Genomic DNA, 26,788 nt, shown 5'->3' on the forward strand with positions numbered 1-26,788 from the left:
TAACATTAGCCTGGGGTCCCAGATGAAACCTCTAGAGGGTTTTAAATACAGCATGTACACAAAGTTAGAGTCGAAGCATGTGCTTTGCCAGAGCAGATCAGTCTCCACATCAGGCCAGCAGCCTCGGGAGGTGGGGCCTTGTAACCACCCTCAAAGTCCAGTCTCCCTGGTGTTAGAATGCATACTACCTGCATAGCATGGCTGTGGGACTATGTGCCCCTGCTTAGAAAAGCCCTGTTGGGACATACATTTGGCTCCATGCACATCTGAGGGTTGTGTCAGAGCCTTGGGAGGAAACATCAGGCTCTTTAAAAATAGGGTTACATTTGTGGCTCTTTTCTCACCTTCCCAGAGAGTGGGTTGGGATAGGAACAGGGAGAGGGAAGATGTGTCCAAAGCTAAGATTACTGGGAGTCAGAACAATTCATCATCTTAATGAAAAAAATAATGGACATAACAAAAGGACCAATTAATAAAGTAATTTCTTTTACTCAGAAATGTTTATTGATCTCCTATTAGGTGCCAGGGACAAGTGTGCCTGCAAACGCCTTAATGAAACAAGACAGACAGGTTACTGTTCTTATGAATTCATATTCTAGTGGGAAATAGAGAATTTGAGGCTGAGGAGATAGTTTACTCAAATGGCTCATTACTGTTTCTGAGACATAGTAATAGCTCAATAAATGGTAGTTACTTTAACATGCTTATTGGTAGGTAAATCCATGCAGGCAGGGCACTGTCTTGCATTATCTTTCTCACTGCTCTAGGCACTTAATAACTATATATTGAATCACTGAATGAATAAATGAAAGAATCTGAATTCTGGCCTTGGCTCTGCTAATTAAGTAGCTGTGGGGCTTGGAGAAGGCTACTTTCTCTTTCTGGGACTCAGCTTCCTCCTCTGTACAAGAGAAAAAGGAGATGGACACTACAGGTCACATGGTTCCCAATTATAGTCTCATCACAAGGCCGCTCCACCCTACACCACCCCAAGCCTAGATAATTCAGACCTGATTCCACAGTCTCACAGGACCTTCTACAGGGAAAATACCTGTTTATATTTTCAGCCTTATGTCTCACTAGTCTCCTAGACCTCTATGTTCAAGATGAATCAATATAATCACAATCGTCTAAATTCCCCATGTGTTTCTGGCCCCTAGGCCTTTGGCTCACAATGCTTCCTCAGAGGGCTTTCCTCCTCTTTTCTTCATTGGCGCTGTCTTTTTCTCCCCATTATATATATATATATATATATATTTTAATTATAGACTTTTCAAGCTTATTCTTATTAGTCAAGTTTCAGCATCAATCACCTTCTCCAGAAAATACCTCCTATCACCCTCCCCAACTCTCTATTATGCTGGCAAATCTCCCTAGGCTTGCCACTGACTTGTTGTGGGCCACATTTAATTGTGATTCTCTGTTTTTATATATTTCTCCCTTTTCAGACGAGTGACCATTTTATTCTCCTCTGTGTCCCCAAAGACGTTCCAGTGTCTTTCTCATAATAGATGCTCAATAAATGTTTCTTGAACTGAAATGTTATCCTCTACCACTAGGACGAAATCATCAACCATTATTTTATAATGGGTTCACATAAATGTTCACAAAAATGAGTTATTTTTACAAGAATTAAATTTTGGGAAGACACTTATCTAATATAACATGGCTCATATATTGTCCAGCTGAAGAAACATATAGAGAACATTTCCAAGTCTGGATGTTAAAAAATAATCTATCATTCCTTGGTGAACTGAAATTATATAAAAAGACATGCATTAAAGTGGAAAGTCAATTATATTTCACATAAATGGTCTTAAAACCAAGCTCTGCCACTTTATTTAGCTCCCTGCCTTCTCTTGGAGGCAATACAATCTGAGAAACAGTACTGGTTTTGGAATGACAAAAATCTGGGTTCAGTTCTTATATGCATCTTTTCATAACTCTGTGAACAGGCAAAATGTATTTATATTCTCTAAGGTTTTATGAAATGATATAAGAATTTAGCATAGCTTTTACCCCATATGAGATGCATATTAGCACCATCTCCTTATTTATAAAACGAGGATCTTGGGGCAGAATGCATCTAAGACCTTAGCCATGTCTATGAACATGGTATGCCAAATTATTGGCAATAGTTGACATTCAACAAATATCTGTTAATATAATAAAAATAATGACATCATAATTGCTGCTCTGTTGACCATTAAAACTACTTCTTTAAATATATTTGACCCAGTTATCACCTAGTTTTCTGAAGAAGGAGGAGGAGGAGGAAGAGAAGGAGAAGGAGGAGAAAGAAAAGGTGAAGGAGGAGGAGGAGGAGCAGAGAAGATGGATAAAAGGAGATGAAGAAGGATGAAGAAATAAGATGAAAAAGGAAGAATATGAGGAAGAAGAGGAGAGGGAGAAGAATTAAATTGCTATAGTAAGATGAGAAAATTTAAAGATTTTTTTTAAAGGAGCATAAAATGTGATACCCCTGTTATTGATACAAAGGAAATTCGCTCACTGGGAAATAATTCCTAGAGCTTTCAGACTGGAATATTCCTAGTGGATTTTGTCTGTACCAAAGTGTACCATAAGAGGAAATTGGTTGAAGTTGCTTTCCTCCTGATATTTAAAAGGTCTGCTGACATCTCTTAGGATGAAGTGTTCTATACTTGTGAATTTATTCGAATTCCAAGATGGCCATGACCGATGTTTCCATAACCCAAAGCAACATAATTGCAAAGGTTTGAACTGGATTTCCTGATTTAGGTCTAAATGTCTTAGTTTTAAAATAACTCATGGAAGCTAAAAATAGCCAAGACTTGACTTCAGGGAATTACCCTTTAAAAAATTATCATTTCTTTAGAAAGTGCCACATGTCTGATTTTTTCCATCTCATCATTGGCATGACCATTTTTGCAGGCTTAGTAATGATCCTCCTTTTAATTTTTAGTCTCAGTGATGAGGCCCTTTTAGAAGAGAACCAAAGGCCCTTATTTAACTCTTTAGGTAAAGAGCATGGGGAAAAAGTTGAGCTTATTATATGATATAGAAACTGCTAACACTGCAGCAAAAACTAGCCTTGAAAGGCATTCAAGTCTGCCTGTGCAGTGGTCTTAGGATTGGGAAGTATGCACGTCAACCATTTATTTATTTATTTATTTATTTATTTATTTATTTATTTATTTATTTATTTACTTACTTATTTTATTTATTTATTTTAAACTTGTATTTATTTTAAGTGTGTTTTTCCAGGACCCATCAGCTCCAAGTGAAATAGTTGTTTCAATCTAGATCCATCAGTTCTAAGTCAAATAGTTATTTCAATCTAGTTGTGGAGGGTGCAGCTCACAGTGACCCACGTGGGGATCAAACAGGCAACCTTGCTGTTAAGAGCACCGCGCTCTAACCAACTGAGCTATCCAGCAGCCCCCATATCAACAATTTAGGACTTTTCTTATACATGACTATTTGCTTTAATAATTTCATCAGCCATTTTCCTTGTTTGATCTCTTTTAATTCATTTTGTGTTTCTTTCATATGTTATGACATTAAAAACCAAAACGTCAAAATGAACAATAGATGCCTTAGGCACAAGTTTTCCTTTTTTCAGTTTTTAACTTGTTCCTGCTTATGAAAGGAATAGAGGCTCAATGGAGAAAACTTAAAAAATAAAGAAAATATTAAAAAGAGTATAGAACATCCGTATGCTACATACCAGAAGTGAGTGAATGCACACACACACACATGCACGCACGCATACACACACACAATATTATAAATATGTTGGCCTATTTCTTCCTAGTTTTCAATCTGTATTTTCTTTTTGACATACTTGTATAATTTTATATTGAGCTTTTTCATTTGTTTGCTTTGTATTTTTTTATCTCAGATGAGGCATGTAATTGAGTCAATATTACTCTTTGTTTCATGGTAATTATCACTGATTCTTTCAAGGCTCCATACTTGTGTTATTTTACTTTATATTTTATGTTCCATTAATTTTTTCTCCCTCCCCCTATTCTCTTCCTCCCCAAAGCAACCAGATTAGTGTATTTGATATTTCCTTAGGTGTATAGTTAATCTTAAAAATATTTTATATATGTGTACAAAATATGTAAAAATGTACACATTTTTCACTTACATAAAATTATACATTTCCTGTTTAGTTTATTATATTTCTTAATTTACTCAGTCAAAACTGTTTTCAATATCTAACATTTTTCTTCTAAGTGCATCTATTTCTTCTGACTATAAATCTACTCCATGTGAATATCCTCTTCTTCTTAATCTGTCTCTTCTTATCTGTCCAACCTTCTGGTTATGGACATTTAAGTTGGCTCTACTTCCCCACTGCCACACATATTTTATGAAAAATGTGTCATGTACAGATTCGATACCCAAGAGCAGTATTCCTGGGTCCCTGGACATACTCATATACATATGCAATTGCACGTAATACAAGCAGATTTGTTCTGCAGAATAGCTGCATCTCAGGCTCCCTCCTACAGTACAGGAGGATGGCTTCTCATTTCACCTCCTTCCTCATACCTGTAGCCATATGCAGTGCTTTCTGACTTTAAAAAATCTATCAACTAAGTAGTGTAAAATAGCACATGTTCTCTATTCCTGCAATGTTCTCCCCCAGACATTCACAAAGCTCATTCTCTCACCTTTATGTCTTCATTTATGTCAACTTATAAGTGAAGCATTCATTTAGGCCCTCTTAAAGTTGCAACCCTCATATTTTCTATTCTCCTTTTCTACTTTTTATTTTATGGTAGCACTTTGTGAGCTCTTACATGTTAATTTTTGAGACTATTTCATATGTCCTTGAAAAACAATGGATATTCTTGGTTGGTCATAGAATTCTATATGTATCAGTTCCCACCTACTATTTATATTTCTGCAGTTTTAAAAATAGTTTTGATTATTTTTAAAGTCTACTTGATACTTTAGAGGAATGTGTTAAAAACCTCGATCTACAAATTATTGCTATATTTATTTCTCCCTGTAGTTCTGCTAATGCCGCTTCATTAATTTTTAATCTATCTCCTTAAGTGCATATATGTGTATGAATATGGTACCTTTTTGATCTATTGTTATTTTAATTATGCTGTTCTTTTATGTCACTTTTATCTCAAGTTATATTTATCTGTTATGAAATTTGCTAGGCTCCTGTAATACACATCTTCCTCATATGCGTGTTTCCATACCTTTGTGTACACTATGTATGTTCCTTTGTTTTAGAATTTTCTCTGAAAGATAATAAATTAGTGGATTTTGGCATAAAAAATATAATGTGAAAATCTCTAGCTTTTGAGCAGTGAATTTAAACCATATACATTTAATACATCATTGCTATACTGTAGGATGTCACTTATTTCTGCAACTTTATTTTATACTTTCTATTTGTCATGCTATCTTTCTCTTTTTATTTCACCTTTCCTAATGCCCAATGAACAAATATTCTGCTACTTTGAAAATTTTGCATTCTATTGAAATCTTTCAGCTAGTTAGAACCAATTTATTAAGAATTATAATTGTTTTCATTTCCTCATCAATGCTTAGGACTTACAATTATGTATCTTCCTCTGATCAAGACACTTTTGCTCATCTATCAAAGGACACTTTGGTTGTTTCCATGTCTTGGCCACTGTAAATAAGGCTGCAATGAACATCGGAGCACATATATCTTTATGGAAAAATGCTTTCAGATTTTCTGGGTATATATCCAGGAGAGGGATTGCTGGGTCATATGGGAATTCTATTCTTAAGTTTTTGAGGACCCTCCACACTGCCTTCCATAGCGGTTGCACCAGTTTGCATTCCCACCAACAGTGTATGAGCCATAAGATGTAATAGTGCTATTTGTGACAACATGGATAGATTTTGAGATTATTATGCTAAGTGAAATAAGTCAGACAGAAAAAGTTAAGAACCGTATGACTTCACTGATATGTGGGTTATAAAACTGAAAGCAACAAAGGAACAAGACAAACAAATGAAGAAACAAAAACTCATAGATACAGACAATAAATTTAGTGGTTATCAGAGGTAAGGGGGGAGGGGGTATAGTAGAAGAGGGTAAAGGGGGTCAAATACATGGTGATGGAAGGAAAACTGACTCTGAGTAGTGAGCATGCAATGTGATATATAGATGATGTATTACAGAATTGTATACTTGATACCTATGTAATTTTACCAACAACTGTCACCCCAATAAATTTTAATAAAAAAGGAAAAGAAAAAAAAGACACTTTAGCTCATTTTCTTCTTCCCTGATTTTGTCCCCTTCATACCCTCATTGTATTATATTAAGTTTTAGTCTGAATTCCTATACATTTGTCTTACTTTCCTTTTTTTTCAACTTTGTAAGAGAGTTATCACTGATTAAGATAAAAACTTTTACTACGGTAATTAATTAACTTTGTTCCACAGATCTTCCCAGATAAGTAATTATCTACTTGTTGTAATACTTCCTATGAAAATGTCTTCAAACACATTTTTGTATTTAAACTTCTGAGACTTTGTATAAGACCACATTTATTTCATTATTGCATTTGAACTTGATATACAAGTGCTTTTATAAAATTCTGAAAATATTTTTCCACTCTCCTTTTAAATCTAGTTCTGCACACTGAATGTTGATTTCAAACTAATTTCCTATCCCCCTGCAATTATGTATTTTTCTTTTAGAATTGGAAAGAATTATCTCTTTTTCTGGTCTTTAATTTGACCATACTATGATTAGTTATTTCTTTATTTCTTTGTTTCTTGTTTGTTTTGCTTTCTATATCCACATTATTTAACACTGAAACTGTTCTATCTGAAATGCTACTTAAAAAAAAAAAAAAAAAAAAGATTTGGGGACATTCTCAATTGTTATTTCTTCAAATATGACCTCCTCTCCATTTTTGACTCCATTCTATTACTTCTATTACATGGATATTAATACTTCTGCTTTCCTCCCCTATATTTCTTAACTTAAAAGAATATTTTTCATCTTTTTATCTCTCTCTGATGCCTTCTAGGAATCTTTTTTGACCTGGTTTTCCAGTCTACTACTTTATTCTTCACTGTATCCATTCTGTTATTCAGTCATGAGGACTTTATTTCATTATTTCATACCTCAATTTTTAAAAATAATTTATTTTCTTCCTAATAGACTTTCTTATTACTCTGAGTATGGCTTTGTATGCTTATGTCTATCTTCCCAGGCAGATTCATGAAGGCAGAGGCCACATTTTATTCATCCACTTCTATATTCCATAAATACAAGTAATTCAAGTAATATCTCCTAAATTAGCCAAATTCCTGAATGAAAGATAAATTGTATTCATTATGTAGCTTTTCAAATGTTTTAATGAATTTTTAGCATTTTCAAAGCACATTTATTGGTTAGTGGCAGAGTTTTCTCAAGTTCACTCTGCTAAAATTTTATTGTTGCTATGTCTCTAGTACCTAGAATAGTACCTGACATATAATAGTGTCTGAAAAGGTATGTGTTGTGTGATATATATGAATGAACAAAATATAAGTTCCATGAAATGGTTCCATGGTATAGTGGGCTGAATAGTAGCCCCAAAGAGGACATGCCCATCTTCTAACCCCTGGCACCTGGGACTATTGCCTTATCTAGTAAAATAATAAATATTACCTTATGTTTCACAAAAAGGTGTGACTAAATTAAAGATTTGGGGAGGAAGAGCTTGTGCTGGATTATTTAGGAGGGCCCTAAGTCCAGTGAGTCAGAGAGACATTCAACAGACACACACAGAGGAGGAGATCATGTGACCACGAAGGCAAGGTTGGAGTGACATATCCACACAGCAAGGAATGCCAACAGCCATCAGAAGGTGGAAGAGGCAAAGAATAGATTCTCTCCAAGGAGTTCCATAGGAAGGGTGGCCCTGCTGACACATTAATTTTGGACTTTTAGCTACCAGAATTGTGGGGAAATAATTTTCTGCTGTGGTAAGCCACTAACTTTGTGGTAATTTGTTACAACAGCCACAGTACACAAATAATGGTAAAATGTTTTGGGAGCCTTTCATACAATGGTCCCTCTCCCCACCATTTTGAGATTTATAATATACATTAACATATTAAACGATCCATACAGTCCTGTGAATTTATTTAGGTCAATGTTTTCAAAACTTTTCTGAAACTGGCATTTTTTTCCTTCCCTTTGTCCTTATAGCTTGGGTGACTGTGGTTTTGCAGAATACACTTTGAAGAATACTAAATTAAATATTCTTCACCTAAGAGTATGTCTAAAATAGCTGCAAAAGCATGACACATTTTTCAGTACTTTTAAAACGATCAGTACATTGTGAGTGATACTTTTAGTAACCATATTATAGGATTCATGTTTTTAACAGCAAAACGGACTTTGTACAATATCATATATAGATTAGGACAACCAAAATGAATAATCTGAAATTTTTACATGAACTTCCTTATTGCCACCTCACTTTCACAAATATTAATAACGTTCTGTATAGCATATAGGTCAGGACATCTCTTATATACTCCTTCTACAAAAACCCTTATTACTGCCATTTACCTAAAGACATCAGATTGTTACTCCAGATAACCGAAAATTGTACTTGATTCATGTATGCGTTATAGTTTACAATAACCTAAGTAGGGTTAAGTATTTAAGTAAGGACAAAATATTCTAATCCCTATTCTACTGTATTTTGGAAAGAAAACATATTTTAAAAGCCAGAAATGTGGAGGGTGAAGTGCAGCCGAGTGCTGTCAAACGTCACTTAAATCAGAGTAATTACTTACTTAACATTTTTTGTACAAATATTTGTTGAGATGCCCATGTATATCACAGGCATTTTGATAGGTGCTGGCATCATAAATAATAGTGGGAAAGGATTTAAGGAAACATTGTCGTTACTACTAAACATTTACATTTGGGAAAACTGAGGTTCAGGGATACAAAGAAGCCAGTGGTCACACAGTGAGATAATAGGATAACAGGCTTGAACTGTAATGGTATTAATTTAATAATTCTACTGACACTATGCACAATCAATTTATGTTAAAGTGAATCAATTTATGTTAAGGATAAGGACAGACCTAGGTGCTACCCTTGTTTTTTACCCAGTCATTTAAAATTTATTGACCTTTTTTATTGTCCAGGAAGTGGTTTATCTTGGTAAACAGGCTATGTACACATGAAAAGAATGTGTTTTCTGCTGTTGTTGGGTGGAGTGTTCTATAAATGCCAATTAGAATAAGTTTGTTAATAGTGTTGTTTGAGTCTTCTACACTCTTACTAATTTTCCGTCTATATGTTCCATCAATTACTAAAAGAGGAATGCTGAAGTCTCCAACGTGGACTTGCATTTTTCTTTTCATTCCTATCAGTTTTTGCTCATGAATTTTAAAACTTGCTATTATAGCCATGCTCTTTTAGGATGTTAGCTCTCCTAGGTGAATTAACTCGACTGCCTTTATTATTATGCAATGTCTCTCTTTATCTCTAGAAATATTTATTTTTCTGATGCCTCCTTTGACTGATACTAACATAGCCATTCTATTTTTTTTAACAGTCAATGTTTGCATTGTGTATATTTTTCATACTTCTACTTTTATACCTTTTACTTTTGACTTATACATTTTAGCCTATATGTGTTTTTAAACTTAAAGTGAATTGCTATAATCAGCAATTAGTTGGATCTTACTTCGTTTCCAATGTGATGATCTCTGATTTTTTAATGGAGGGTTTTTATCTTTAGATTATTCACATTTAATGTAACTATTGATATGATTGGGTTTAAGTCTACCACATTGAAATTTGTGTAATTTGATCTTTATGACTTTTTTATTTCCCTTTTCTGCCTTATCTTGGAGTAACAGTATTGTTAGTATTACCTTTTATTTCCAATATTGGGTACATCATATCACTCACTGTATTTTTTTTTTTTTTAGTACTTGCTAGCAGGTTTACAATATGCTTTTTTTACTTTATTATAATATATATACAAATTCAAAGTCTCTAATATCCTTATCCCTTCTTAACCTGGCTAATTCCTAATTTCCTTTGAAAACTCAGTTCACGGATTACTTCTTCCTTTCTCTTAGGATAATATAGACATTCTTCCTCCTCTTTTTACCCAAAGCTTCTATTGTACTCATAATTCTAGTTCTATTATTTATTGGATGTAACCTTGAGTAAGTAACGTCTACCTTCTTGATTTCTCTCCCAGATTTAACAAAAGGACACATCTACCTCTTGGAGTCATTGCAAGCATACCTCTTAGAGTCAATAGAAGCATTAGATATCCCATTCAATATGTGTTGGTTATTGTTAATATTCTATAGTATTATAGCTTTTCTGGATATATTATAATTCTATTTATTGCTCTGTTTTCTACTCAACCTAGAAAACAGGTCCATAACTTACTTTTGTTGTATTTTCAGTGCCACTACTCAAGGACCAGATATGTAATGGGTATTCAGTAAATCTCCACTGAGTAACGCAAGGAAAAGGGTCTTCATTAGGAATCAAAAGATCCAGTCTCATAACTGACCTGATGTGGGATCTTAGGCAGATCACTTCCCTTTCTAGGAATGATGGAATTAGAAGATGTTTAATTCCCCTTCGAATTATATGATGCTATTAAATCTATCAATCTACAGGATGAAATGCTTTGGTGATTTTCATATTTTTATTCAAAGAGTTTATTCTAACTCCAGGGTCTGGTGCACCCAAATACAGGCTCTCAGAAGTTCTCTGGCACATTTAGGAACCCCAGTACTCAGTGGAGTGAATGTTACTTAAGCTGATAACTCTAACAGTCTTAGTCCTGACTACTTACCAGGGTAACTATATAGTTGTCCCTCTTATCCAAGGGGAACATGTTCTAAGGGGGACATGTTCTAAGACACTCAGTAGATGCCTGAAACTATGGCTATTACTGAACCCTATATAGACAGCAAGTCGTCAGTTAACGTCCTTGATAGGTTCTTGGAACTGCGACTTTCAGTGAAAGGATGCATAATAAAACCAGTGTTACCACAGACTAGTTGATATAAACAAGAGTTCCCATGGCATATTTCTGGTCACAAAAATATCACCAAACTTCCAAATAAAGACCTGTAACACTTATAATATCAAACATTGAAATAAATGTGAGCTATATATACATTTAAGAAAAATGAATAAAATCAAGTAAGATAATTCTTTTCAAGCCACTTATTCTGGCAACTCAGGGCGCCAGGCAGGAACCCATCTTGGACAGACACCCTTCCATCACAAGGCCACTCACACCCACATTCACACTCACTCAGACTCAATGGAACACGCCCATTCGCCTCAGGTTCACGCTTTGGGATGTGGGAGGAAACTGGAGTACCTGGAGAAAACCCCGCGGACATGGAGAATATGCACACTTCACACAGACAGTGGCCCCAGCGGGAATCAATTTTTTTTATTCTCATCAACATTATAATAGAATGATGTTGAAGGAAATGACATTATTTGAGGACCTGTTGTATTATTTTTTTTCCTATGTATACCTACCTATGATAAAGTTTAATTTGTAAATTAGGTGCAGTAAGTGATTAACAAAAATAACGAATAATAAAATAGAACAATTATAATAATGTACTATAATAAAAGTTTTCTGAATGTGGTCTCTCTCTCAAAATGTCTTACTGTGCTGTACCCCCCCCCCTTCTTCTAACGATGTGAGATGATAAAATGGCACTGTGACCATAACTTTTGCAGTTTGAGGTGCGACAGCAAAACCAGTATGAATTTATTGTTACTTCTTCACAATTTCACAAATAAAATGTTAATTTTACTGTAGATGTTAGCAACCTCAGCATGATATTTTCTTTCCAAGAACTTTCACCTTTTCACATAATGGAAGCACTGTACTCCTTCTGTATGGCGTCATGAACTGCCAGCATCCCCACTCCTGCACTTCCAGGCCATTATGAAGTAAAATAAGGGTGACTTGAACACAAGCATTGCGATACTACAACAGTCAACCTCACAACTAACATGGCTGCTACGTGACTAACCGGTGGCAAGTATCTATAGTGTGGAGACGCTGGACAAAGGGATGATTCACATCCCAGGTGAGATGGAGCAGGATGTGCAAGACTTCATCATACTACTCAGAACGCACACAATTGAAAACGTAGGGATTATTTCTAGAATTTTCCACTTAATATTTTAGGACCAAGGTTGACTGCAGATAACTGATACCACGGATAAGGGGGATGACTGTGCATCGTTCCTTCTCTTTCAGAAAGACCTGAGAGACACATTCATTATTCAGTATGTCAAAGTCACAGACAGAGAAGTTTTCTGTAATTCTTATATGTAAAGGTGACTACAAGTTGAGCTGACGGAGTGAATCAGGCTCCCTTTCCCACTTATTTTGTGTCCCATCTCCAGCAACTTGATTAAAAAATAATAATAATAATAATAATGATAATAATAATAAGACGTTCTCTGAAGTAAACCTACTGAGATCTGGATAATTGCTGGAAGAAGGGGTATTTTCCAGTGACAGAGGAGCCAAAGACGCTGTTGTTCGTTATGGAAAATTCCAAGAACTTGTGTGTGATATTTTGAATCAAGCAAACCCAAGTTCTGCGTGGCTGAACTCTATCATTCAGTGGTTGGGAAACTTATGATCATGACTATGCCTCAGTTTCTACATCTGTAAGTGGAGATAATAGCTACCTGGGAGGATTACTAAAAGAATCAACTATGATAAATTCACAAGCTCTTGGTCAATTCTAAATTACCAATAAACATAAATTATAGTTAACTGACAGAGGAGTCATACTTTGATTTGCATATTTATCATCTTTACAAAAGACATAATTCTAGTTTTCACTTGGGATATAGATTATACTAAAAATAATATAAACTTTGTTTAAATGTTTTAGCTCTTACAGGGCATTGAGGACATTTTTGTGCATGGAAAATTTCACTCGTCTGGAATGAAGAGAAGCATAGGGATTTGAGTTTATTCTAATTTTGTTCCACTGTGTTTTCTAGAACTTGAAATGGGGAGGGGAGTTGTGTTGATTAAACACACACACACACACACACACACACACAATTCCATCCTTCATCTTTATATAGTTGTCATATTTCTCCTAAACAGGAAGAGCAAACAACCAAAGAAAACTATATACCTTGGTTGCAAAGCAAGGGCACTCATACCAATTTCATATAGTTGTTTTGAGGAACAAACGAGCTAGATTTATGTGACTGGAGCTTTCCAAATAGTCACATTATACACAAATGTGCATATCTTGGATGCAGCTGTGGGGTATGAAGTATCATCACGGGCTCTGATGTCAAAAGCCCTGAGTTCAAGTTCAGCCCTTGCTTCTCTGCCTAGTTTTTCTTGTGTGACCTAGGACCTACCTTTTAAATTCTCAGTTTCGGTCTCCTTGGGTATAAACTGTGATACCCCCACCTGCCCCCCAGGGCTGTCATGAGGAGGAGGCCAGATGATAGATATGATCTTGCTCTGTAACTGGCAGCATGTTCTGCAAACATACGGCATAAAGAGTGGGTTCTACTCTAATTACAAGAAAAGCACCAGGGCCCTAATAGTAGGTGGGGAATTACTCCCCTTTCACTGAAGCCTTGAAGCGCCAACAACGGGACTCAGCCACCAAAGGCACAGAGGCAGAACTCATTACTACTCAGCATTCACACTCTGTCTCCAAAGCACAGCATTTCTTAGCCTAATGCTCTCATAAGTGCAATCAGCAACACAGAAGAAACAAGTATTTGCTGCATAGATGAGTTCCTTTGCAAGAGGAATCCAGCATGTTGTTTCACCTGGGGTTGGGCACAAACACCATTCTCTCCCTGAGTCTCAGCTGTGTCAATTCGCACAAAAGAAAGGGATTAATGAAGCAAAATCTCTGCTCTGAGTAGTCAGCCATCCCTGGCTGAAAAGAGGAAAGGAGGCAAACAAAAGGAAGGATGTAACTAGCTTTGCCTCTGGGAATGCAATCCGCTTTGATATTCATACGGGTGACATGCATTGGCAATAAATGCAGACACCCATTTAATGAAATATTAAGAACAGAATAAGAACATCCAGGAACTTGACACTACAAATGATGTTCTAAGAACCCTGTCTGTTCTATGTGCTATTTTCTGTCCCATCTATGGAAAAGTACTTTAAACCTCTTGCCTTTTGTTTCTGTGTTTACCTACACTTGACAGCTTTGTTTTGCAGAATGAACTCTTCAGAGACACAGGCCGTGTCTTCTTCATCTCTTTATTTCCCTGCTTAGCACAGGAATGGGCACAAAGAAGTGGCATGTGAGACTCACCTAGGGGCCCATGCATGTCTGGTCACCACTCTTCAGAAAGGACACTGGACTAGTTGAGTAGTTGGAGACCTAGACACCATGTCATATGAGGAACTAGTGAAAGAATAGAAAGGGCTCTACACTAGGAGAATGGAAGGCGGGGTGGGCATCACAGGCTGCCTGACAGCTGGTCAGCCAAAGCCTTTATAAGGACTGAGAGACCAAACCTTGAGAGCACAAGAAGGAAGGACTGTGCACCCACACCTGGCAATGTCTTCATACCTCTCTCCAACACTGACAGTTCTACGTCGTGTGGGGATTTTCACCTGCAAGGATTTAAACCTTTTGCATCAGAAAATCTGATCGACTCTTGAACATCACTCCAAGAAACGCGGGGTCCTGAGTGAGGTCATTTGACTTATATGAGCATGAAAATACAAAACAGTAACAAAGCTTTGTCTGGGCACATGATTTGTTTTTTCCCTTTTTTGTACTGAGAATCACTGATTTTCCCTCTGATGGGAGAGAATTTTTCTAAAACAGCATGATGGCATGTCGTTTTCCCTGAAGTCCCAACCCCATAGCTTTCCAAAGAATACACATTCCAGATTCAGTCATCAGGGATCCCTCATTGGACAGCCAATGTTTTGATATAAGGCAACCCAAACGGAAGCAGTGGGGAAGCAGTTTCAAATGCTAATAAGCTTCATGAGAGGAGGATGTGAGACGGTCTAGAACCATAGGGTGTTAGGCTTTGAGGGAATTTTAGACATGGGGAACTTCAGGTCTAAAGAAAAGTGACTTTCCCAAGGTGACTCAGAGAGCGATAAAGCTGGGACAAGTGGTAATCCCTGTGTGCTGTAGCAGCAGAGAGATGTCAGAAGGTACATCCTGAAAATGGAACTCTGCCATTGGGCTTCAAGGGTCTCTTTGCTCCCCCAAGATTCAGAAATACAACTTTTGAGCTTGAGTTTTGTAGAGGCACCAGAGAGGAGGAAAGGGTAGAGAAAGGCACTCCAAACACCCCTGCTCAATGTCCAGTTTCCTAAAATCAATGATTGAGTTAACAGTAAACCTGTAAGAGTAGGGCAGTGCCCTTCGTGTCCCTTTGTCACCTCCTCAGTACCAAACACAAGGCTCGGCCCCTAGTAGGTACACAGCCCATTCCCTGGACCTGGTAGTGTCTCAATAATTATTTGTTAACAGAGAAAATGGTAAGTAAAGGGGAAATTAATTTTTGCCCCATTAAATTCTAGAACTAGTCTAAAGATGAAAAAAACTGAAGGGGAAGGAAGGAACCTAGCATATGTTAGGAACCATAAATCCATACCCTCTAAACTGACCCCAGGATCGTCTATGTGGCAAGCAAAGTTGGTACAATCTCTGCCTTCATGGGGTTTGCATTCTAGTTTCTTATACCCACTTCAATAAAGGCAATGATTCTTTAAAATCCACATTGATGTATTTCACACTTTGCTAAACTGAGGGACAAGTTCCATTACCTGGGTACCTAATAGCGGGTATTTTCCTGCCTGATTAGTAGCCGGGAGATTTATGTTCTAGACCGTGACTCCCTAGGCAGGTTATACCTGTCTCTGAGCCTCAGTGTCACCATCTGTAAAATGAGCAGATTGGGATAGATGTCCTCTGAAGTCCCAGGTGTGGAACACCGGGGCCTCACCTGGGAGCAGGAAGGAGGTTTGTGGTATTTCACTTTAATCTGCAATGCCACCTTGTGGTTATCAACAAGGACCGCACTAGGGCCAGTCAGGAGGCTGTGTGTTGGCCTGTAACACAGCAGCCAGGTCAGAAGAGAAGGGAGGGGCGTGTGTGCCTATCCTTTCCTCCCCACCGAGGCTGGGCCAGGGAATGGACGCAGGAGCTCCCCTTCAAGTCCACATCTCATAGCCCTTGGAAGCCTCATGCTGCTTAGAAACACCAGGAGTGTCGGCTCGTAACAGAGTTGGGGGCTGCCTGGAGGCTTGGAAAATGTCTCCGTCCCTCTCACTCCACACTTGCATGTCCTTCCTTAAGTCGGCTGGACAATGACCAATGGAAGGAGGCCGGAGCAAGGCCATGGAGACAGAGATAGAAAGAAGACGAGCCGGGTTTCCAGGCCAAACTCCCCTCACTCAGGCTGCGGGAAAAGTATGTCATTGTTACCAGGGTCCAGGAAAACTGAAAAATGTCAAGCTTCTGATACCATTTATTTCATCTTAAACTGCGTTCCTTTTCTCATGAATGCATCATCAGAAAGGAATTTGCATATCCTGGGGGGCCACAGCCCCGGTCCCTGGTCTTAGTTACACACCATCCAGCCCTAAAGCTGTGATTCCTTGTCCCAGACATCAAGCTGCAGGTTCGAATTTACTGTGTATGGGGCGCTCACTGGGATGACCTTAAGTGCATATGCACTCTGATGGCTTGCAGGAAGAGAGAGAGCCAATTTGAAACGATCTCGTTCTTAAAAAACATCAGCAACTCTGAAAGTTCCTTGTTTTGGGTTGGGAAGCAACATGGCACAACAAAACAGCAATGCTGATGGCAAAAGCATCAGCTAAGGAACCCTCACTCTGTACTTGGCACTGAGCTAAAACTGAATATGCATTATTTTATTTAATCCCCATGACAATACTCTCAGCTAAATAGCTTTAATTATTCTAAATTTTTCTAATTTTATAGTACATATATCTATAAAAAAAAAAAAAAAAAAAAAAAGGCTTAAAGAAAAAGTAACTTGCCCACAGTCTCCCAGCTAAGACATGGTGTCACTGGGATTTGTACCTCCTCTAACTCCCAGTCTCATGCTCTGACGAACACTGAAAAAAGCATGAGCCATGGAATACAAAAACTTCTGTTCTGGTTCTCACTCTGTCACCTTGAAAGCTTGGACCAATAACTCAGCGTTGCCAGCCTCTGGTTTCCTGAGATCTAGCAAGGAGGTGATAACAAAATCAGACTAAAAGCAAAACGCTGGATCACATCCTGCTGTCAAGTTCCTTCGAAAATCTCCGACTGTGTTTTGTGGTACACTGGTGGGATTGAAGCCGAGGTGTGTACACCAGCACCCGAGAACGGAATTCAGGTCACCAGTTTGTTTTGTTGGCTACCAAATGTGTTAAAAATTTGAATGGAAAAGATTGACCCTCCCTCTTCTCCTGGTTCCCATCTCTCCATACCTGATTATGGCAGGTTAGTTGCTTGCCTGAACATGGTGGTCATGAGACACTGACCTTGATTTAAGCCAAATCCAAGCTTTCATAGATTCGTACCCAGAGTTCCGGCCATGGTGGTGGCTAACCTCATTGCCAAGCTGCCTCTAGTATGGATTATTATCATCATCATCACCATCACCATCACCATCATCATCATCATCATCATCACCATCATCACCATCATCACCATCATCACCACCATCACCACCATCATCACCATCATCACCATCATCATCACCATCATCATCACCATCATCATCACCATCATCACCACCATCATCACCACCATCGTCATCACCATCATCACCATCATCACCATCATCATCACCATCATCACCATCATCATCACCATCATCATCATCACCATCATCATCACCATCATCATCACCATCATCATCACTACCATTATTAAAGCATTGGTATCTCTCAAACTTTGTTTTCTGCTCTGGGTATATTACGTAACTCAGGCGAAGATTATAATTGTAGAAAATATTCTGTCCTAGATTTCAGAAGACCTGGATTCTACTGTAAGGTGTATGATTCTGGGCAAATTTAAGAATTTCTCTGAGCTTCAACGTCCCCATTCACAGGTTTAAAGTGAACCTTGTAACTTTCTGTATCCCTGAAAAAATGGATCCTCCCATTCTGATGGGTTAAGCAGTAGTTTTCTATTCTGGCTGCACATTTGTGTTGTATTTTTAAATACCTATGTTCCACATATAGGTATCTATATTTTTTAAAAGCTCCCTAGGAGATTCTAATGCACAGCCAAAAATGAGAGCCATTGCACTAAAGGATGAATTTTGCAATCAATTACCTTTCTTATAAAGAACATGGAGAGGTTAAAAAACTGCCCAAAGGTTTTTTTGTTGTTGTTGTTTTTTAATTAAGTCATATGTTCAAAATTAAACCTAGGACTAACTCCAAGCCCAGGTTCTTTTCTATTATACTCACCGTTGCATAACACTTAAAGAACCAAATCCATTTTTCCCTAGAACAAATGTTTAAAATACCTTTTTAAATGCTCAACAATTTTTTTTAAATGTGTAGCTTGTAAAAATAGTTATGTTATGGCTTTTTCTGAGTTCTCTAGTTTCTGGCAAAAATATAGTTGATATTCTCTAGGTGAGCCTTTTTAATCCATTGGGCCTCGGGACCTTATTTCCATTGTGCTAGAGACATTCCTCAAAGTGAAGAGAGAGGCTAAAACTAGATGGGAAGAGTGAAGAAAAAGCTTGCTGAATCCCAACAGTTAGCTGATTCTTATATGCAAACTGAAAAATCAAGCTGCACTTTTTAGATTTTCTAATTAGTTAAAAAGCCTGGATTATCACCATCCAAGGATAGAGAAATGGCTGGGAAGTCAGTTTCTGCCGACACCTGCAACTTTCAGCAACTCTACTCCCTGCTTCAGGCTCCAAATCCATCTGTCAAGTCACACTAGCACATTTGCAAATGTTATCTGGCTTCCCAAGGACTCTTTTATTCATCACATTTATTAAGTAATAGAAAATGAATTATAGTCATTAGAGAATATAAAAATTATTTTCGTTCGGGTGTCTGAATGAGTCTCTTTGGCCAGAACATGAAAAAGGAACCCTGGCTGACTTCTCTCTGTGCCCAACGATTGTGCCAGGAGGGAGAAAGTGTTGGGCAGCCCTTTCTAGAAGATTAGCTCAGCACTTAAGCTAATTAAGTTTTATTCCTTCAGATCTATTTGCTGAGTGTCAACCATATGCCTGGCTCTGTGCTAGGAGAGTATGACTTTACAACAGGTATTTGATTGGCTTGAGCTTCTTTTTCCCCATCTCAAGATGGGTACAACAATGTCTATATCACAATGCGAAAAATGACAGAAGAAATCTTAAAGTTCTGTCAAACAGAAAACAACATTGGCAAAGTTTTGTTTTCTTCTTTTTACCTTTTATTTTCTTGCATTTAAGATGAGGTAATTCTTATGCAATGGACAATGGTCTGTCTGATGCAACTTAAGGTTCTTAACTCACTTGCCAGGGTTCCTCAAATTTCCCTCATGCCATTTTGATTGATGTGTTGTTCTATTTCCCTGATAAAGGCGATTAAACTGCTGTTTATTGACCCAGTCCCTCAGAATCTTGGCCTCCTCTCTTCATCTCTTTATGTTAATTCTCAGTACAACCTTAATGAACTTTAGGGACATAAATCTTTCCAAGGAAGTGATTTATATTCCCATGGAATTACAGATCTTAGACATGGATGACTGTTGAGCGTGAACTAGTCTGATGTTCCTCGTCTGGAAGGAACTTGGACTATTGAGCTGGAGAAGAGGGTATCCAGAGTCCACTGGAATTATCTGCACATATTTCAAGTTTCAAACTGGAAGAGAGATCACACCTACCACCTGAGTGAAAGGAAGGAAGACATAGATGGCAGATTGCAATAATCAGTCCTAGGCCACACTGGGCTGCCTGGGAATTCATTGAGTCCTTCCTCTCTGCAAATACTTCAGGAATAGCTATATTAAATAACATTAGCTACGTGATATGCTGAGATGAATTGATTCAGTTGTAATTCATAGCATTCAAATCACAGGTGTGCTAGCTACCTTTGGTTTGTCCCTCTAGACATGCTTTCTACACTTCCCCACCTGTCTCTGTGCCCCAGTTGTTTAATCTCCTTGGGCTCCTGGCCTTCTAGCTTCAGGCTAGATTCATCCAGTGGGAAACACTTTCAGAAGATTAGAGGGATGGCAGAGCATGAGGTCAGAACATTTATTCCACCTGCTCCTTGCCTACACGTTTTACATGGCTGGCTATGTTTTCTGATGATGGGCACAGCTGCTCTCCAGCAGCCTTACCCTCCATGAGGGTAGCTGTGTCTCCAGGGCCCCTTAAGCACTCTTTCCTCTCATCCTCTCAGTTGCAGGTGTGATGCAAGCACCTTGCTGGTACTACACTCAAAGGGATACACTAAAACTTGGGGTTTTTCTCCACCCCACCCTCACCTTTGTTAATAGTTCCTTTATCATATTCTCCCCAAATTTCACATTTTTCTTTCTACTGGGACTCTGACTGAGAAAGTGGTATAAAACTAAAACGTGAGACTATAGAATGTAGTCGTTCTCCTCATTCACAGAGGATACATGCTAAGACCCCCAGTAGATGTCTAAAACCACAGATAGTACTGAATCCTGTATATACCCCGAGTATGATTTTTCCTATGATAACGTTCAATATATAAATTTGTCACAGTAAGAGATTAACAACAACAATAAAATAATTGTAACAATATACTGCAATAAAAGTTATGTGAATGTTCTCTCTCAATATCTTATTGTATTGTACTCACCCTTCTTCTTCTTGTGATGTGAGATGATAAGATGCCAAACCTATTCCTGAATCTGTGTACCATCCCTTACTTGCAGTAAGTGGCTTGGTGTCCTTCCTTTCAGGGGACCCCTTGCTGAAGTCTCTGTATAGGCTCAGTGCTTTCTAGCACAACCCGTCGCCGTCAGTCAGAACCCGTTTTCAGTTCATGTCTTCTTTCCACAAATTTAATGTCTCTTCCATCTTAACTAAGCGCTTATCACCCACTGTGGCTGTAACTTTTGCAGTTTGAAGTGCGATAGCAAAACTAGCAGGAATTTCTTTCTCCTTCACAATTTCGTGGACAGAAGATTCATTCGTAACCGTAGATCTCAGCAACCTCACAATACAATGTCTTTCTTTCCTTTATTAACTCGAGAACTTTCACCTTTTCATTTGAAGGAAGCACCGTAGGGCTTCTCTTTGGCATCTCCAAACTGCCAGCGTCCCTGCTCTTGCATTTGGGGACCACTGTGAAGTAAAATGAGGGTGACCTGAACACGAGCACTGCTGCGGTATCTCCACCGTGGACTGGATCACCAACACGGCCGCTGCTTGACTAAGGGGCGGGGAGCGTGCGGCGCAAAGAAGCTGGGGAAACGCATGATTCACGGTCCTCGTTGGATGGGGAGGAATGCGCGAGATTTCATCACGCTACTCAGAACGGCGCACAATTTAAAACGTATATTGTTTATTTCTAGAATTCTCCATTTAATATTTTCAGACAGAGGTTTACCATGAGTAACTAAAACTACGAAAAGAGAAACCACAGAGAAGTGGGGTGGGAGGACTACTGTATGAGCAATAAGACCTCAGAAGATTTTCCTTTTCTTTATAGTGTTTTCCCTGGAACCAACAGATTATAGGTGAGACCTAGAAAGTGAAGTGACCTAGGAAGTGAACGGCAAGGCCAGGATCAAGAATTTATATTTCCTGCCTTGACATCAGATACGTCACACATGTTCCCTGTTGCATCTCTGAATAGTAAAGAGTTGGTTGAAAAAATAATCCATGTCTAACTTGGCAAACACTATTAATGCCAGGTCATGACAGTGAACACCCTCTGTGACAAATCATGTCAGCAGCACGCACCCTCGATGTGAGGTGATGAGAATGGAACGTCACCTCTGAGGTTTTCCTTCCCCAAACACCAAACCCCAATCTAACCATGAGAAAAACATCAGGCAAACCCACACTGAGGGACATTCTATAAAATGCCCGACTAATATTCCTCAAAACTGTCAAAGTCATCAAAAACAAGGAAGGTCTGAGAAGTGCCACATCTAAAGAGACGTGCCAACTGAACATGATGTGTTTCCCTGGGTGGGATACTGGAACAGGAAAAATATATTAAGGAAAACTGGTGAAACCCAAATAAAATGTGGCATTTAATTAATAATAATGTACCAATGTTAGATCCTTTGTTGTGACAAATTTATCACAGTGATGAAAGATGTTAATAATAGGAGAAAATAGGTAAGGGATATAAAGGAGCTCTCTGTACTATCTTTGAAGTTTTACAAAAATCTAAAACTATTCTAAAACTCACTTTAAAGGTGTCTTAATTATTTTTTTTTATTTTTTTATTTTTTAAGTAAGCTACTACCATCCTCTGACATAGAATCTGAACTGTCTGAACCATCTCCCTGGACCCAGCACCTAATCAATAAAAAGCTATGCAGGAAAAATACAAGCCAAATTCAAGGTTTAAACATAAAAAAATGTTTTAGAGCACAAATTCTTTAAAAATTATATTTTAGAAACCTTCATGAAACACAAAAGAGCATAAAAAGACTTTCTAAAGCGTAGACCACAGATCTAAAATCATGTTGCATGTAATCAATTTTCATTATTTGGCAGTGGTACTGTTTATTTTTTAAACTGAAAATAGAGAATTGGGGTGGGGGAATATCAGAAAAATGAAACAGTTAAACACATATTACAGATATGGCTGTACTTCAGCCTACAAAGCCCAAATATATTTATCCATATTTTGAATTCAAAGAATTTTGGATTTGTATTTTTTTAAAACTACAGTCTATCAACTCTAATCTTCTGGTGGCTGAAAGAAAAAAAATGTATATTTTTAAAAGAAGATATGAAATATCCTATAGAAAATCACATTTTGTGAATTAAATCGAGGGATTAAGTTTTCATTAAGTTGCAACTGGGATTTAAAAAATAAAGAGAGAGAATGAATATGTTTGGGCAAATGCATTTGGAGTTTTATTGAATCTGAAATGAAACAAATCCCAAATTCTTCAGAATGTAGACACAGACCCAAAACTAGATTGTTTTCCCTTACTGCCTATGAACATGGGAAGGTCTAAAAGCCTGTATAGTTCACCTGGTCGTTGGGGCAGGGATGGAGAGTTCTATAAATCCAAAGGCATAGAAGAATGGGAAGAGGGTAGGGAGCGAAATTTTAAAAGAGGGAGGAAGGGACTGGAAAGGAGCAGAGAGAAAGAGAATAAAAACTGTAATACCTGACTGGGCAATAGGTTATTCCGGTACTTTATGAGTACCCGTCATCTGTCTCCAAGGTTTTGATAAAGGCTGGAGGCATATTCATTATGGTGGCCATATGATAAGGTTGGATACTTGAGAGTTAAAAGCAGTACTACTAATAATTACATTAGGACACAGATGTAAACCAAGACTTTCTGGGGCAAAGCAAGATATATAAAGTAGTCCCCCTTGCCTGCGTTTTGCTCTCTGGTTTTGCTCTCTGCAGTTTCAGTTACCCACAGTCCAAAAATATTACATGGAAAATTCCAGGAGTAAACAATTCATACGTTTTAAATGGTGCACCATGCTGAGCAGCGTGATGAAATCTCGCGAGTCTTGCTCAGTCTCACCCGGGACGTGACCCACCCCTTTGTTTAGCGTCTTCATGGCGTATACGTTTCCTGACTGTTAGTTACTGAGTATTCGTCTTGGTTGTCAGATGGACTGTCGTGATGCCGCAGTGCTTGTGTCAAGTCACCCTTATTTCACGTCACAGTGGCCCTCACAGTGCAAGGGCAGTGAGGCTGGCAGTTTGGAGATTCCACAGAAGCCATAAAGTGCTTCCTTTCAGTGAAAATGTGAAAGTTCTCGAGTTAATAAGGATAGGAAAAAAAATCATATTCTACGGTGAGAATCAAGCTTCTGTTCTCGAAATTGTGAAGAAGGAAAAAGGAAGCCATGCTAGTTTTGATGTCGCACCCCAAACTGCAGACTTGACGCCACAGGGACGTTTTATCATCCCCTCATTACAAGAAGGGTGAGTACAGTACAAAAAGGTATTTTGACAGTGAGAAAGAGAGACCACATTCACATATCTTTTATTACAATGCATTGCTACAATTGTTCTATTTTATTAGTTGTTATTATTAATCCCTTACTATACCTACTTTATAAAGCAAACTTTATCATAAGTATGTATAGGAAAACACATAATACAGCAGGTCCTCAAATAATGTTCCATTCAATGTTTTTTCATTATAATTTTGATAAGAAAAATATATGTGTGTGTATATATATACACACACACACACACAGACACACACACACACTGGGGGTGCCAAAAATGTGTATTCAAGTGGACACTTTGGTCAACATTGCTCAAGCAGTAGTTCACTGTAATCAGAAGTATCTGGGCACTGATGGCAACCACTTTGAGCACCTCTTGCAATTGCAGAAGTCAAACGGGACTTGTATTCATCTTTTATCAGTATATATTGAGTATTACAGTTTTAATATAGTTTTTCTTTCTTAAAATGTGTATACATTTTTTTGGCACCCTGTGCATTTCGATTTCCATCCAGCGCCACTGTCTGTGTGGAGTCGGCTAGTTCTCCCCACGCCCATGTGGATTTTCTCAGCGTACTTGGTTTCCTGTCACATCCCAAATATATGCACCTGAGGTGAATGGGCGTGTGTCCATTATCCCAGTCTGAGTGAGTATGGGTGTTGCTGTGAGTGGCTCTGCGATGAAAGGGCATCCTGTAAAGGATGGGTTTCCACTTCACACGGGGGCAGCTCCAGCCACCTGTGACCAAAACCCTGAACTGGAATCAGCAGGTTGGAAAATAATTATCTCGCTTGTTTTTGTTTATCTTTCTGAAATGTATGTATAGCTCACATTTATTTCAGTGTTCAATATTAGAAGTGTTTCGGCTCTTTATTTAGAAGTTGAGTGAGGTTTTTGTGACCAGGAAAATATCGTAGAAACTTAACGCTTGTTTATAGCAATTAGTCTATGCTAACATTGGTTTCATTATAAGTTGTTTTGCTTAAAGTTGCATTTTACAAGAGCCTATGGACGACATGAAACGAGGACTTACTGTATGTATAGGGTTTGGTACCCTCCATGGTTTCAGGAATCCACAGGGGGTCTTGGGGCATATCCCCCACAGGTAAGTGGGAACTACTGGAGTCACTCTAGTTATAAGAGAAAACATGCTAATATCCCTCATAGTGTGAAATAAAAGAATGATGTTAAGTTTATAAACCACCATTTTCTTATACCCATCACAGCAACACCCTAGTGGTTATCAGAAAACCTTTTTTTTTTTTTTTTTTTTTTTGTATGGTTCAATGCGTTTGGCAGCTCATCCCTGCTCTTGATGTAAACTTGGATGATTTGTGCCATCGCGTGTATGTCTCATATATGGTGCAGCATCTGGGCAAGCCACTTTGCTTTGATGAGTCTCAGTTTTTTCTTGTATAAAATGGGCAGATAAATTGCACCCTCTCAGGGTGGCTCTGAGGACTAGAAACGATGTTTATAAAGCTGTTAGCATGGTGTTAGGAGCCTTCTAATTAATGACTGAGAGTTCCCAAGGTTTTGGCAAAGTTGTCACCAAAATCAATGTGTCCTTTTCCTTTAGTTACTCATTGATTTATTCATTAATTTAATGAGTACTTATTGAACACATACTGTGTTTCAGGGACGATGGTAGGTACTTGTGATGAAATGGTGAGTGGCACAGACAGTCTTCTTTTTGGAGCTCTCACTGTAGACTTTGATGCAGCGATCAGTTAGTTACTTACCTCATGGACTATGAAGGAAAATCTGAGATGAGAGCTATGAGACCTCCTGTCAGAGCAGCCTTCTTTAAGTGATGAGAGAACTCATCCTGAAGGAAGAGGAGACTAAATCCCGGTCTGAAAGATAGGAAGGACTTAGCTAGGTGAAGAGGGTGCAAAGAGAGAGGGATTTCCCTGTCTACAGAATCACTTGAACAAAACCACGGTATCTCTCATTCCACTTTTCAGGAGATTGTTGTCCTCTATATTCAGACTTCTCCTTTTGTGAACCAGTTATCTGGTGATTAGCCAATTCCACCTTAGTGGAAAGACGATTAAGTCATAGAGCTGTAGAATTTTAGAAATTAGGAATTTTATATTTCACAAAGGGCATTATACTAAGTGGACTTAATGTTCCTTTCAATCTTGGCAGATTAAAATGCAACGGACAAGACAATCATGTGATAGCTACTGCGTTTTGGGAATATGTGTCTAATAATAAAGTCTGGGATGGGGGTGATGGAGAGACTGGAGGTGGGGAGAATGGTTTGGAAGCTGCTGTGGGTATGAAGGGGAAAAGGTTACATATAGTATATGACATTGAAAAGGAGAATGGAACCATAAGCAGAAATATCTCAGATGAAGACTTAACAAGCAGGTCTTGGGGATTAGTTAGTTGTCAAGATGAGTCCAAACCTCTGGATTTAGGATCCTGAAAGTATAGTGGCAAATAGTGGAGAGGAGGGTTTAAAAGAATGTGTTTGGGAAGACAAAGATGAATTTTCAATAAGCACTACACGCTCGTGGAACAAGCAAGCCTGTGACGATGTTTAGGTAGGTGGGAACTTGGAGGACACCGTGGTATGGACATTTCTAAACCTAAATCATGATTCCTTCAGTGAC

The sequence above is a fragment of the Rhinolophus sinicus genome, chromosome 16 (assembly GCF_057876585.1).
Source record: "Rhinolophus sinicus isolate RSI-liver-muscle chromosome 16, RSI-T2T, whole genome shotgun sequence".
In the NCBI taxonomy this organism is placed as follows: domain Eukaryota; kingdom Metazoa; phylum Chordata; class Mammalia; order Chiroptera; family Rhinolophidae; genus Rhinolophus; species Rhinolophus sinicus.